At 53.4% G+C, this 15,186-nt stretch overlaps 1 non-coding gene across 1 annotated transcript; it reads right to left on the reverse strand.

Annotated features, from left to right (window-relative positions):
* Positions 1-498: 498 nt before the first annotated feature.
* TRNAR-UCG (transfer RNA arginine (anticodon UCG)) lies at positions 499-583 on the reverse strand. The gene has a single exon. It is a non-coding gene; the product is annotated as a tRNA-Arg (tRNA).
* Between the last annotated feature and the right edge of the window lie 14,603 nt (positions 584-15,186).

Consider the following 15,186-nt stretch of genomic DNA (forward strand, 5'->3'; position numbering starts at 1 on the left):
ATGAAACAGACAAAGGACCCAAGAAGTTAGCGGTTTGGGGCCACGTGATGTGGGCCACAGAATATCCAGGGGATAGCTCATGTTTATCATAATGACCCCAAGTAATGAGAAAAATGATCAAACTGTGCTCTGTGTACAGGGAGCGCCCAGGTGGCTCAGTCGGTTAAGCGAATGAATGCCTCTTGATTTCCGCTTAGGTCATGATCTCACGGTGCATGAGTTCGAGCCCCACGTCGGGCTCTGTGCTGACAGTGCAGAACCTGCTGAGGATTCTCGCTCTCCTTCTCTCTCTGTCCCTCTCCCCTGCCTCTCTCTCTCAAAATAAATAAATAAACTTAAAAAAAAAAAAAAAAGATGCCTGTTAGTGAAACTTTTTTTTTTTTAACGTTTATTCATTTTTGAGAGTCACAGAGAGACAGAGCATGAGCAGGGGTGGGGCGGAGAGAGAGGAAGACACAGGATCCAAAGTGGGCTCCAGGCTCCGAGCTGTCAGCGCAGAGCCTGACGTGGGGCTCGAACCCACGGACCGTGTGATCACGACCTGAGCCGAAGTCAGACGCTCAACCGACTGAGCCACCCAGGCGCCCCTTAGTGATACTTCTCTCATGGCCATTTGGATGGCAATGTTTAAAGTGGCCAAAATATATATATATATATATTTTCACATTTTGGCACTTAAAGAAGGAAGTTATACCCTGTAACTCATTCTGTAGTGAAGCAGCACAGCCTGACTAGGACTGGGAGCTCCCGGTGGAAAGATTCTGTCTGGCCCTCCCTGCTCAGGACGCAGCACTGGTAAGCACCCGACAAAACATGACCGGCCTTCACAGGGGTGCTGGTGCCCACATGCCTCATGCATGCACAGCTGAGAAGATAGAGGAAGCTGGGGAGCCCGGGCCCCCTCCAAAACCAGGCCTGGGGAGCCCAGGACCTCACTTTCCCAGCTCCTAGGAGGCCGAGCTTAGAGCAGAATTGCCACTCCCTGGCCCAAGGGGGTCTTTGCTACCCCCCACGGAGTCACCACCACCATTCCTTCTCTGGAAGGAATCCTAACATAGGTTGTCAGCACATAAGAAAGGAGGTGCCTCTGCCTCCCTTTGCCTGCTCCTAAATGGATCTAGTCAACTGCTGCCTGGAAAGGTGACAGAAACAAAGCCAAACAACAAAGCAAAAAGGTGAGCGTCCCTTTGGTGAGCAAAGCTCATCACTATGGTGAGGCCCTATCAAGGACCTCAGAAGTCTCTGTAAAACCACCCACTCACAGGTGATGAGCCAGAGCAAGAAGAAAAGTAAGACACAAGACAGGGACCCACCGATGGAACCCATGCCATGTCCGAAAGGTGAAAACGTCTGCCTGCTTTCTTTCTATGTGAACCTAAAACGTCCCCTGAAGCCATCTCGCTCCCCTCTGTCAACTGAATACGTTGAACCGTCACGGGCACATCATCAACTCACTTATTCATTGTTCACTGACTCACTTGTTCATACCTCTACGTCAGCACGACTGAATGAACCAAAAACAACCATGAGGCTTTTTACTTACTTCATAAGGGGCAAAGGAGCTAATATTTCCCGAGCACTTACTCTAATACAGACACTTCACGTAGGCTCGTCTCATTTAATCTCGTAATAGCCCTCTAAGGTAGATATTATTTCCATTTTATGCGTTTAAGAAAACTGAGGCTCAGAGAGGTTAAGCAACTTGCTCAGAGCTGCAGAGCTAGAAAGCATCAAAGCAGGGGTTCTGTTTCCGGACCATCTAACCCTGAATCCCAAGTACCGCCAACAATGCCTTCTCCGCAAAAGAGCAGAGAAAGGCCTCTGGGGTCACGGGTCTGGAGACAAGGAAGACCCCTCTCACTTCACATAGGAATGTTCTTCCTTTCTGGCCTAAGCTCGTCTGGCATTTCAGGGGCTGACTTTCATGATAAATGGGCCCAGGGCACACACGAGATGTAATATGTCTTGATTTAGTGAAGCGCTTGATAGGTCGTCTGATGAAATTTTACTTGCAAAATTAATTCAGATTGTCTTGGCTGGGTGCTCCCGTCACCCAGACGGCAGAGAGGCTGAGACACTGTAAACAAGTGGTCAAGAGAAGAGGCTGGGACGGCAGGAGTGCAGCATCAGAGGCAGGTGACTCCAGCAGCAGGAAGTAGAGGGTTCTTTCCCCTAACGCGAGGACAGGTGCCTGCAAGAGGTGTGCAGGGAATGGAAGATGAGCTGGACATGAGAGGCCCTGGCCGGGGAAGAGCGTTCGTCCTCGGTGCTTGCCAGTGGCAGGGGGCAAGGGAAGAGCAAAAGGACCCCCAGGGGCTCCTGCAGTCCTTAATTCTGTGTGGTCATCACACAGGGCCCAGAAACGCACTGATGGAGGCAGAGGAGAAAACAGTCAGCCTCGGAGGCTGACACGGGGCAGCTCCAAGAGGCAGCTGCCTGCCTGAGAGTCAGGGTGATCTAAGCCTATCAGGCCAACTTTGCAGCGGGAACGGGAGGCGGGTGCCTTCCAGGGGCAGGAGGCTGCCCGGAGGGGTCAGCCAAGTGGGGGATGTCAGCCCACCCCAGGAAGGGGAGGCTGGAGGCCCAGGAGGGAAGGGTGGCAAGATGGAGCAGGGGGGAGTGACTGAGGAGGAGGAATCAGAGGCGCTAGACTGACACAGGGGCGGGAACGTGACTGCCACTCACAATTAAGGACAGAGTGGAGAAGAGATGAATTACTGCAATTATGAACCTATGGAGCACAGCAGGAAAAAAAAAAAAAGAAAAAGGAAAGAAAGAAAGAAGGAAGTGTTCTCCTGTCCTCTCGTGTGCATGCATAGTAGGTAAGAGGAAAGAGGTGCCATTTTTGTTGTCCTAAAGCAAAGGCTAGGTGTTAAGCCCGCTCCAAAGACAGATGTCACCCAGGATGTTGAGGAAGTAAGCAAGAACCTAGGGACGAAAGGAAACTAGGCAGATCCAAAAGGAAGCAGGTGCCAGAGAAACCCTCATCCCCGTCTCTCCGTGGCGTTGGCAGGAGGTAAGCGGAATTGATCGGATAGGGGGTGGAGGGGTAGGTGCTGCCTCCTGGACGCACCCTGTGTCATCCTGGCAAAATGACTTGAGCTGACTTGCATTTTAAACGGCTCACTCTGGCTGTGATATTAAGAATAGGTGTGTGTGTGGCGGGGGGGGGGGGGGGGGGGGGGCAGGTAGGATGCATGGGGAGGGGGAGAATGGAAGCAGGGAGGTGGAGAGGGAAAGCAAATGGGACTGGGGTGGTGGTAGCCAAGAGAAGGGGTTAGATTGGGGGCATATTTTGAGGATGGAGAAAACAGGAATTGCATATGGGTATGAGATGAAAGGAATCATGAATGAATGAATGCATGCCCCAGTCTGACTGCATTATTATGTGGACCCAGGGGCAGTAACCTTTTCCTTACCCAGGCTTACCCCCACCCCTGGCAATCTTCTCTTCAGTTTAAACCTTGACCTATAGCCCACCCCTTCCAACTGTCTGATCCCCGGCTTTCATCCAAGTTCAACAGCCCTTTGTATGCCGGCATGGAAACCTAATCACCACCTGAAAGTGTATTTCTCTAAGAACCGGTTTCAAGTCGCCAACAGCCAATTTGTAAATAAACCACTAGAAATATGACCTCTACATAAGTAGGAAGGGCCCGTATAAACGCTGTCATTGCCTAAATCGTCAAATCCAAGGCAAAGTAATTTCTGTTGCCCCTGAGACTAATGGCCTGAGCCCGGCCATGATTCTCAGTGGGCAGGGGCATCTGTAACGGTGACGGTGGGAACAAGCCCCAAGGCCTCTCATGATGACAGAGTGGCTGGGGACAGACATAAAAGGAACTTGCATACTTTGTGCCACTCACAGCTCTCCTGGGAGGCGACAGAACTGCAGGTGGAGGGCAAAGCCTCTGCCCCTCCTCCCACCTCCCTATGGAGACACTGGACGCTTCTCAATTCTATCTGCCAAAGAAACTGCCTAGAAGTGGGTAGGTCAGGAAAGGCAGGTGGGCCGGGAGAGGGAGGGATGCCTGCTGTGTGCATCTGGCAGCAGCCTCAGCCCCACTGTGAATTCTACTGAGGGAAGATGAGCAAGTCTGGGAGTGCTGGCTAGGCTAGCCGAGCACATAGCAGACCCGGTAGAAAGCTTTCTTAGCAACCTCGGTGCAAATCCGACTCAGAGAAACAAAAGCCAGACCTCTGAGTGCTGTGTCAGCTGCGGAGATGCTTCTCCACTCCTCCTCTGGCCCCGCTGCCTCACCGTGGCTTCTGGTTCACCACTCAGTAATGAGAGCTCCCACACCTAATGAATAAACAGGAAGCCGCTAGCTGGGCTCTGCATTCGGAATCCCAGCCTGCGAAGAGCACAGAAACACCGTGCTTTCTGGGGCTTCACGTCTCCATTTGTGGGAGCGAAGCATGAAGTCATGATAAGGATGGGTCAACGGCACAGCGACACCTGCACTTTGACCCAAGCGTGCAGAGACCGGAGGGCGCGTGGGCAGCAGCTTGTGGTCTGGTCTCCCAGGCAGCTGGAGCAGCCGCCCCGCCAGTGGGCTCCCGTGGGCCACCCTTCCAGGATGCTGGCATTACAGTGTGGCTGCAGTCTCCTCCCCAGACCTCCTCCAGGGATGGCCTCCCCACACCCCCAAGCTGAGCACATTCCTCACCTGGCAGGAGGCGGAAAGATGCCCAGGAGCTCTCCAACCGAGCCCCTCACAGGAGACTGGAAGGGATCAGGGCCCCGGACCTCCCCCCTTGACTTTATGCCACACACCAGCATGGGGAGAGGGAAGAGAAACTTGGAGAAAAAGAAAACCCAGGGGGAGGCAGGAGCCCGTGCGGGGCGGGGGTTGGGGGGGGGGGGGCTATAAGACTGAGAGACACTGTGGTCCCACACGGAGATGTGACCACCGCCCTGACACCAAAACAGAGGGCGGAACAAGCTAGGACATATGCAAAGGCTTTCATGGCAAAGAATAATGAATTGCCCCCGCCGACTATTCAGAGCAGAAACTTGTCCCTGCCAGTGATAGCCTGGGTTCAAAACACTCGTGCGATCCACGGTATTTTTGCTAATCCCGTCTGGGCCTGACCTTAGTTTTTTAATGTCAGATATTCATCCACCTTTCTTTCATTCAGGGAGCTTTGTGGCTGCTGATAGCATGGGGCAGGTACCAGGGGGCGCTGTGGAGGTAGGGGGGTGGGGGGGGGGGGTGGCGAAATCTACAACATCCGCCTTAACGTAAGTGTGTCCCTGCATGGAACCCATCATAGCAGCACCTCCCTCCAAAGTGGTTTCTTGGGTTTACAGCCTGACCTTGACCCTGGGGCCTGGACCCTCCCCCGGCCCCTCCCCCACTCTGCCAGTGTTGAGAGCCCACAATCTGTTGGGAGCCCACAGTCAGCTTCTGTACAGGGTGAGAAATCTCGGGGCACAGGTGACAGACGGGCAGGCAACGCGCAGTTACTCGGCCTGTTCAGAGTCAACAGTACCAGTCCTCACTCCTGGCCTGTTCTCTGACCCCTTTTAACTTCTCCCCGCCTCTCCAGGCCCAGAGGACTCTCTCACTCACAGCTCCAGGCCCTGAGGAAGACAAGTGCTGCTTTCTGGTTCCAAATATAACCCCCGAGTTCAGATCATAACTTCTTTTTCCTATAGCTTCTTGGAAAATTAACTGATTTCTCATTTCTCTAGACCTGGGTCTGGTTCCCTCCGTATCTAACACTGTTGATCCTCTGACCCCACTCCCTGTTGCTGCCTCCTCCCTTTCCTTCACCGCTCCAGCTGGCCCCTCCACCTCTCTCCTGGAAACCTTCTCCTCTCTCCCGGGTGGCCTCCACGTAAACAATTCTAGCCTCGGGGACTGCCTGGAAGCAAGCCACACGGTTGGCCACAGCATCTCCTCATCCCTTGTGGTTTCCATGGCACCGCCTCGCCTGGTTTTCCTCCCTCAGTCTCCCCGAAAGGCTCCCCCACTCACCCCATAAGTGTTGACTCTCAGGTTTGGTCAGTGACCTTCCTCCTCCTCACCCCACACTCTCCCGTGGAGATCTGTCTAAACCCTCACTGCTGCCTGTTAGCTGATGACCCCAAACCTTTATTTCCAGTGTCTCTTCTATCTAGAGAGTTGGGGAATATGCATCATTATACCGCGTTATAATGATGCATATCCCCCTTGCAAATTACCCCTAATCCTTCGCACCTTCCTCCCCACCTTTTCTCACCTAGCTAAATCCCAAGTCCCCCTGCCCTCAACTACACATCTTCTCCATGCCCGCACCTCAGCACCCGAACATTTCTGGACAAACCCACACGACCAGCTGGCTACTAGCACCTTAGTGTATAACCAGAAGCTTCCAATAGGCGCTCATCATTGTCCTGTCTGCAATTCCCCCCACAGATCCCTGGGAGAGCGACCCCAACTCCCTCAGACTGGCATTTTACACCTTTGCCCATCACGTGTAGCTCATGGCCTTGACCCCAGTCCACTGAGAACACAAGTCAACGGGAGCCCCCTAAACTTCCCACCACCTGGTCTACAGACTTGCCTCTGTCTTTTGTCACATTCTCTGTCATCCGTCCGACTATACGCCAACCCATTTGTTTTCCAACCCCTCCCTCTTTCAAGGTCTTCATTCTGGAAGTCACCCCCTCTCCCCTATTATCAGTTTGGTCACCATACCCCTTGTCATTTCCATCACTATACACCCGCGCTCTGGCGTCTCCAGACTTTAAAAATAAAATGCGCTCAGAGCACCTGGGTGGCTCAGTCAGTTATTAGGCATCCGACTCTTGGTTTCAGCTCAGGTCACGATTTCATAGTTTGGAAGTTCAAGCCCCGCATTGGGCTCTGCACTGACAATGCAGAGCCTGCTTGGGATTCTCTCTCTCTCTCTCTCTCTCTCTCTCTCTCTCTCTCTCAATAAGTAAATAAACTTAAAAAAAAAATAGAAATAAAAAAAATAAAAATAAAACGCGCTCACTGGCACCTTCCATTCCAACCCCTAGCCACGACTCCTGTCCCTGCGTCTGCTCACAGCATCCCTCAAAGACCTTCCCACGCTCTTTCCCCCAGTCCCTTCCTCCTGTCTGCTCTTCCGTAGCTCCTGTCTGGCTTCTGATCAAGGTCCCCAAGGACCCCCCTATTGCCAAACCCTGCAGACACTTCTGGACTTGTCTCCTTCCCGTGTGACCCCTCAGCACCATGGACGCCGTTGACTGCTCCCTCCCCTCCCCATTCTCCAGGCCCTCCCCCGCCGTGAGATGCTGGGTACCACACTGCCCTGGCCTCCTCGCTCCCTATCTCCATGATGCTCTCTCCACTTCTGCCTGGCTCTCAGCCCCCAGGGCTCTGTCCCCACCCATCTCTATTTTCTCCACACGTTACCGTCTTTCCTCCTAATCATTGGCGACTCCCCAACCTGGACCTCTAGCCTGAGTAAGAGACCCACATCCGACTGCTGACCTGTTATCTCTGTACTTGGTCATATAATCAGCATCTCAGATGGAGAAACCCCAGCCCCTTCCTCCTCAAACCTGTCAGATGTCACTTTGCAGCCTGGTCCTCCTCCTAGGCGCCCCACATCCCTCCAGATCACTGGTGGGTGGCGGTCCCGCTGATTTTATGCCAGCGTGCACCGTGACTGTGGCATCTGCCCGCTCGGCCACCACCAGCCCCCGTGTTTAAGCCACTTCTCCCACCTCCTGAGTGGTTTCCAGCTCCCACTCTCACCCCGCCACGGTCCCTTCTCCCCATGGCTGCCAGAGTGGTATTTTTCAAATATAAATCAGATCCTGTCACCCCTCAGCTCAAAATCCTTTAACGGCTTTTCATTGCACTTGGAATCAAATCCACGCAAGTGACAAAAAACCCAACTCAAACTGGCTTAAATGATAAAAGCTAATTTATTGATAGCAGAGTGGCTGGACGTGTTGCAGAGCTTACGTCTTCATACCTCGATATCCACGGGTGCCTTTTCCAGATGGCACCCCGGGCAGCTGGGGGTCAGAGGTCGGGGGGGGTGTGCTCAGGCCCAAGGGGCTCTGTCTGCTCAGAGACTGACCACCCCCCCCCCCCACTCCACTGGCTGCCCCCAAGCCAGCCCTTCTCAGCCTCCGCTCTTTTTTGTCCCAGGCTCCTGCTATGAGCTGAGCGGCATTTCGGGACACGTCACCTTTCCAGGCTCAGGGCCGGGATGCTGGCTGTACCTCCCCTTGCTCTCTCCTTCTCTAAATCCTTTTAAAGGAAAGAGTCCTTTCAACACCTGCTACTACCGCTCACATCTGGCCGGACGTTATCACTCTTTCTTTGCTACACTTTGCGTCTGTCCACAACTGCCACTAACTGGGCCTCCAGGGGGCATGTCTCTTACGGGAGGACCAGCCAGGAAAGAGAGCATCCTTCCGAGCCCACCGATCCCTCAGCTGCCTGCCACGGTGAAGCAGGCCCCGCACAAGACCACAGGCCACGTATGGCGCCTGGGCCTGCGTGTCTGACGGGCATCGTATGGGCGCAGGTGTTCTTTGCCCTTTCTCCCCTGCAAATTCCGCCTCCTCTGCTGAGCGACTTTCGATGAATCTCAACCCCTCAGGACTCTGGTGTCCTGTCTGTAAAATGAAGGGGCTGGGAGAGTGACCTTCGGGTCTATTCCGGCTCTGACATGCAACGCTTCTCTGGCCTAGAACGTGAGTCTGGAGTCGTGCATCCGCACAAAATGTCTGACCCCAAAGAAGTTTGCTGATGCAACATAAGGGGTCTCGGGGCTGGGGTAGGCGGCCCAGGGACGTGCCTCCACCTTAGGGCGTGTGCCCTTCAGGTCTCTCTGGAGACCCCCACTCTCCACCTGTTGGCCCTCCATACTGCCATCACAATACCCTTCCCAAAACCCCAACAGGGTCCCGTCATTCCCCTTAGACCCTCCTACCTCGAAAAGAACGTTCTGATCCCCCCCAGCAAGGCAATCGGGAACCATGCCGCCTCCAGCCGCTACTCCTCTCCTCCCTCCCGCAAGCCTGACGTCCAGCAGAGCGAGACGGTGCGCCCTTCTCTGACCACCCCTCCTATTCCCACGCCACCATGCCTTGGCTCGGGTGTTCCCTCTGCTTGGAATCCCTTCCCGGCCTCCACGCCTTTTCCTCAACTTCATGCAATTCTACCTAACGATCAAGGCTCCGCTTCAACGTCCTCTGTGCGTCCTCACCCACCCCTGCCGCACAGTCAGAATTAAAGGCCCATCACCTGGACATCCGTGTCCCGGGCCTTTTACTTATCTACACGCCTACCACAGCCAGCACTTGTAACATGGCCCGAGGCCCGGTGCAGGCGGGGCGGGGGGGGGGGGGGGGGGGGGGGGGGGGGGGGGAGCAGGGGCCTCTGGAGAGTCTGGCAGGCCTGAAGGAGCGGCAGGCTGAGTTGCGTCCTGGCACCAGGTAAAGACTCTCAGCTGGATGCCTGCGCATGCGTCTCCCCGGCGTCCTTCCCCCGTGTGTGCTCCTTCAGGAACACTCGGGAGTCCCCCCGACAGAAGGCCAGGCAGCCTGCTCACCCTGGCAGGAGCCCAGCAGCCGTGCGTTGCACATTCCCCTCGCACCCAGCACATTTATCCCGCTAATGAGAAGTTTCTTAAAGCTCTAACAAGGCTCTCTCCACCGAGCAGGTTCATAGCAGATTCTTATAAAAAATAAATTCAGCGCATTAGTGGACCCACAGGGAGGGGCCCGAATGTACCAAATACCGAGCAGTTGCTGTCTTTTAATTAAAAAATAATGATGAGCTCATGTAATTTCTGGTCTCTCCCTAAGAAAGATTTTCTGATGTTCCGTGCAGAGAACGCGCATGTTTTTGTTAGGACTAAAAACGACCTCTGAGTGGCTGGAAACAGGAAGAAGTCTTCCGTGCTTTGGGCTCACCAGCTCCAGGCCCCACTCGGGCACCTTCTCCCCTCGCTTATCCGATTACTGTCTTGAAAGCGTGTGTGAGACCTCACGCCGGTGTGACCAGCCTGAGGGAGTCCCGCTCTGCTTCACCACATTCGTCTGTCTGTCCCTGCAGCCATCCAGCCGCCCGCTGAGGTCCCCGGGTGCTAGGAGCTAGACACGCAGAGATGCCCGAGGCAAGGTCTCCGACCTCCGGGAACCCAGGGTCTAGCTGCAAAGAGAGATGTCAAAACAAACTAGCAAAGACACTAAAGGCCACGGTGGAGGTCTGTCTGCCCGGGGTGCTGAGGGGGCAAGAGAAGAGGAGTGTTTTCTAGGAAAAGCTTCCAAGTGAGGCTTCCTGGTGGAGAGCACCGCACCGGCGCCTGAGGAGGAGGACGAGGGGAGGAGGGGAGACAGAGGAGGGAGCACTCCGTAGTGGGGCGGCCCAGGCAAGGGCCTGTAGCAGACCAGGCGCCAGCGTGGAGAGGGAAAGCTGCTGGAGCCCGGGGGGGAGGTTCCCGGGGGGAGCCTCTGCACGCAGGAGGTTTAAGCTGGACGGCCAAAGCGATGGCAGAGCCCCCTCACCGTTCGGAAGCTGTGCTTGGTCCCAGAACCTGGGATTAGAGATCGAAGTCCTAATTGGTTTCTCCAGCAAGATTCTGAATCTTGGAAATATAAGACTTCTTATGTTTCCGTTTTAGAGCCTGTCCGTGGAGGCCTAAAGCACCCCCAAATTCCCTCCTTAGTCCTAGGAACCACACAGTAAGGAGCTGGAGGTAGATGGGAGGGTGTCTGTGACTCAGAAGGGGCAGGGACACGTAGAAGTGTCCACGGCCCCAGGCACCATGCTTGTGCACACCAGAGACTCCAGTCTCCGTCTTCCACACACTCTGTGTGGCAGGACTCCCACGGGGTCATGCTGTGCCCAGCCCCTTCAAGGTGCTGCACTGCGGCCCAGACTGCAGCCCCCCTCCTCAGAGTGGATCTCTGGGGAGAAGGAACCGGGCCACTGGAACAGCAGGTGCAGAAGCCACACACCCACAGCCTGGCAGGAAGCGGGCGGGCACGGTCCCTCAGGAAGTCCCTCGCTATTCCAGAGGGAATCGTTCCAAACTGTCTGGTCTGTTCTCACAGGCTCACCCTCCCTCCCCTCTCTCCGCCTCCTTGGAACACACCCCTGATCACTTCTCTGGACCACATCTAGTTTTAGGCCATTTTTCTTGAGGTGCAGCCCTGAGAAATCCACAGGCAAACCCCCATCAACGGGGGATGAATCGACGAGTCTGAAATGGCTAAATTAATGCTGTAAGGGGTGGTTTTCAGCGAGGGAGGATGTCATCCCAAGGGACCCTGGGGGGGGGGGGGGAAGGGGACAGGGGACGCAGAACCCGCTGTGTCTCAGGGCCAACACCTGGACCAACCACAAAGACCAAGGATTCCTGGTCGCTGGCCACAGAGGTGCCTCCGGGAGAAAGTGAGGGTACCCAGGCCACACTGTGGGGCACCTGGCCACAACGTGGGGCCCACAGGTGAAGCGTGAAGCCCTCAGGCCCTGAGCCACGCCCCTCGCTGAGGCGGGAAGGACCCTGTTCCATCCACGGCTCATCACACAGCATCAACGGAATGAACTTCTCATTATGGAGTGCAGCTCAATGGTTCTCAATAACTCTTGCTCTGTCTTCATAAAGCCTGAATTAAAGAACCTCTAGGTGTTGTTATCTAAAGATTCTTGGAATTGGTGGTCCCTACCTGACAATTATAATCAAGATTTCTGGAGTCCTGAGTAGTTAAAACCTAGTAAACAGCTTCAACTCCTCCCTTTCAAAATTCATAGCTGTTGCTATTTCTTTCTTTTTTTTTTAGAGAGTGATGTTTATTTTTTTTTAATGTTTTTATTTATTTGTGAGAGAGAGAGAGGCAGAGTGTGAGTGGGGGAGGAGCAGAGAGAGAGGGAGACACAGAATCTGAGGCAGGCTCCAGGCTCTGAGCTGTCATCACAGAGTCCGACATGGGGCTCGAACTCACGAGCCGCGAGATCATGGCCTGAGCCGAAGTCGGACGCTCAACCGACTGAGCCACCCAGGCGCCCCTGTTGCTATTTCGTATAAGAGACAGGGAGTCTGAGAGCAGGGGTCCTAGAGCCAAACTGTGTACATTAAAATGTCCTCATTTTCTGGCTGTGTGACCTTTGCTGAGTTACTTAACATCTCTGAATCTGTTTTCCTCACATATAAAGAAGGGTGGGGTGCCACGGTGGCTCAGTCAGCTAAGCAACCAACTTTGGCTCAAGTCATGATCTGGCAGTTCGTGAGTTCAAGCCCCGCGTCGGGCTCCGTGCTGAACACCTCAGAGCCTGGAGCCCGCTTCGGATTCTGTGTCTCCCTCTCTCGCTTTGCACCACCCCCCCCAGCTCATGCTCTGTCTCTCTCTCTCGAAAATAAATGAACATTAAAAAAAATTTTTTTTGAGTAGAAACTAAAAAATCATGAATAAGGGTTAATAATAATAATGTCTTAAAGCCCTCAGAATGGTTGCTTACTACGTCACAATTCTTCAACACATGTCACTCATTATTACTGTTATTAATTTTACTCTCCATGGTAGGATGATTGAAGACTCCCACCCTCTCACATTTGCCTCGCTGTATTTTTAAACGATCTTCAACGAGCATCTATCATTTTATAATTAGAAACAAAGTATCTTAGGAAAATAACCTTCCATTAAATTGACTTAATATAGTTTCAGCCAAAAGAACAGTCTAAAGACTAGAAGACAAGGTGGTTTTGAGTGAGCAGAGCTCATGCTCGGGTTGACTCCCAAACACACAAATGTGCTCTCAGGGGCACCTGGGTGGCTCAGTCGGTTAAGCGTCTGACCTTGGCTCAGGTCATGACCTCATGGTTCGTGAGTTCAAATCCTGCATCGGGCTCTACGCAGACAGTGTGGAGCCTGCTTGGAAATTCTTTCTGTCTCCTTCTCTCTCCGCCCCTTCCCTACTTGCGCACATTCTTTATCTCACAATAAATAAAACTTAAAAAAAAAAAGTGAGTAGGACCAGCCCTGCCCTGAGGAAGTGCCTAGTCGTCTGGGGAAACAGACCCAGGAATAAACAGTGTCAACACCCTGAGTGACAGGTGCTCCAGGAAAGTTGGTTAAGGTTTAGTGGCGGCTCAAAGGAGGGGCAGTCAGCTCTGCCCAGAGGGAACAGCCCAGCAAAGGCTTACACTGGGTTTTAGAGAATGAGTAGGAGTTCGGTAGCTGGGGAAGAAGGCAAAGACAGAATAACACCAGCAAAGTCCCTGAAACCTGAGCTAGCACAGCACATTCAAGAAATTATACCTAGGGGCGCCTGGGTGGCTCAGTCAGTTAAGCATCCAACTTCAGCTCAGGTCATGATCTCACAGCTCACAGGTTCAAGCCCTGCATCAGACTCTATGCTGACAGCTTAGAGCCTGGAACCTGCTTTGGGTTCTGTGTCTCCCTGTCTCTCTTAAAAATAAATAAACATTTAAAAAAAAAAAAAGAAAGAAAGAAAGAAATTATACCTAAACCCTGTGCCTGGACCCCAACCTTCGGTGGGGGGGGGCGGGGAGTGGGGTGTTGTAAGGGGGAATACACTGAAGTGATGAGCAGGGCCAGTTGGGGCGGGCCTTATACAACAAACAAACAAGTGGTTCTTTGTATTTTTTTTAATTTTTTTAATTTTTATTTTTTTAATTTTTTTTTTAACGTGTATTTATTTTTGAGACAGAGAGAGACAAAGCATGAACAGGGGAGGGGCAGAGAGAGAGGGAGACACAGAATCGGAAGCAGGCTCCGGGCTCCGAGCCATCAGCCCAGAGCCCGACGCGGGGCTCGAACTCACGGACTGCGAGATCGTGACCTGAGCCGAAGTCGGACACTCAACTGACTGAGCCACCCTGGCGCCCCTGTTCTTTGTATTTTTGAGGTTACAGCCCTCTTTGAGAACCTGATGAATGCTGTCAACATTGTACCCCAACCCTGAACCCTATCAGTGACCCCTACGTGCTAATAAACCCCAGGTTACAAACCCCGGGTGAGCATCCTCAGGAAGAAACTTGGTAATATGACCACACCCCTTTGCTGAGAGCCTGCACTGTGTGGTTTGGGTTATTTCCCCCCCTTAAAGCAACATGCCATACTTTCTCATGATAAAGCCACCCTGCTCTCTCCCGGCTGGATGCCCAGCTCTGTGGGACCTCGGTGATCTCTTGCCAGACCCTCTGACAAACCCGGGGTCACCATCACGGACAGGGGCTCAATGAACCGAGGCCAGGCCAGCTCACAACGGGCTCTGTTCTCATCCCCATCTGCCCTACCCTATGCCGTCTGTTGCCAAACACTTTCTGCACCTGTGACAAAGTCATAGCCAGCCTCCCCCCCATCCCAACAGTAACTCAAGTATTTTTAAATTCCTTTTGGTGAGCAACCTTGGAAGGCCTTCAAGAGCCAAACAGCCTACAGCTGCCGGTTCCCTTTACCTGGCTGCCTCCTTACCCCCCAAAGGGATCCACTGAACCGCCCCAGCACACACGCCCTCTGCAGAGACCCACTGTCCGGCTCCCAGCGGAGGCATCTGCCTTCTGTGTCTGGCGACCCTGTTCAGCTGGGAGAGGCTGACATGGCTCTGAATATTTAACCACTTTAAATACCTTGGATAATGATAATAACTTTGCCGATGGCAGCTCGAATTAAGCTCCGGATCAAATAGGATTTGTGGGACCTAAAATACTTCCAGTTAGATCCCTGGCCAGCTTCCCTCACGGTAAATGGCCACAAGGGGCAACTGTGTATCCCAGGCAGAGCACTGGACTTGGGAGTCCAGCTGTAAAGAGGGGCGAATAGTACTCTTTCCCATGGTGTCATTGTAAAAAGCAAAGGAGACTGTGTTTGCAAAACGGCTTCCTTTGGTGACCCATTGTGACACGGATATGAAGGTAAGGGACCATTTCCACTGCGAGTTTAAGATGCTCACGGTTCATCCACAGGGGTCCACCCTGTGATTTTCTGGACCTCCTACCTAGAACCTCTTCAAGACCATAGTGACGCAAGGCCCAGGACCATCCCATGAAGCTACCCCAGCACCCCAGCAAGGGGGGCTGTGCTCTCGTCCTACAGGGAGATGATCCCTCTTAGGGTACCTTCCCCTCAGCAGAGTGCCCCAGTGCTAACCTCCTACCTTAGGGAGCCCTCTCCCAACCAGAGCCTGAGTCCTCTCAACTGATCTGGAAGTGGCTTTGGCC

This window comes from Panthera uncia, chromosome D1, assembly GCF_023721935.1.
Source record: "Panthera uncia isolate 11264 chromosome D1, Puncia_PCG_1.0, whole genome shotgun sequence".
Classification (NCBI taxonomy): Eukaryota; Metazoa; Chordata; class Mammalia; order Carnivora; family Felidae; genus Panthera; species Panthera uncia.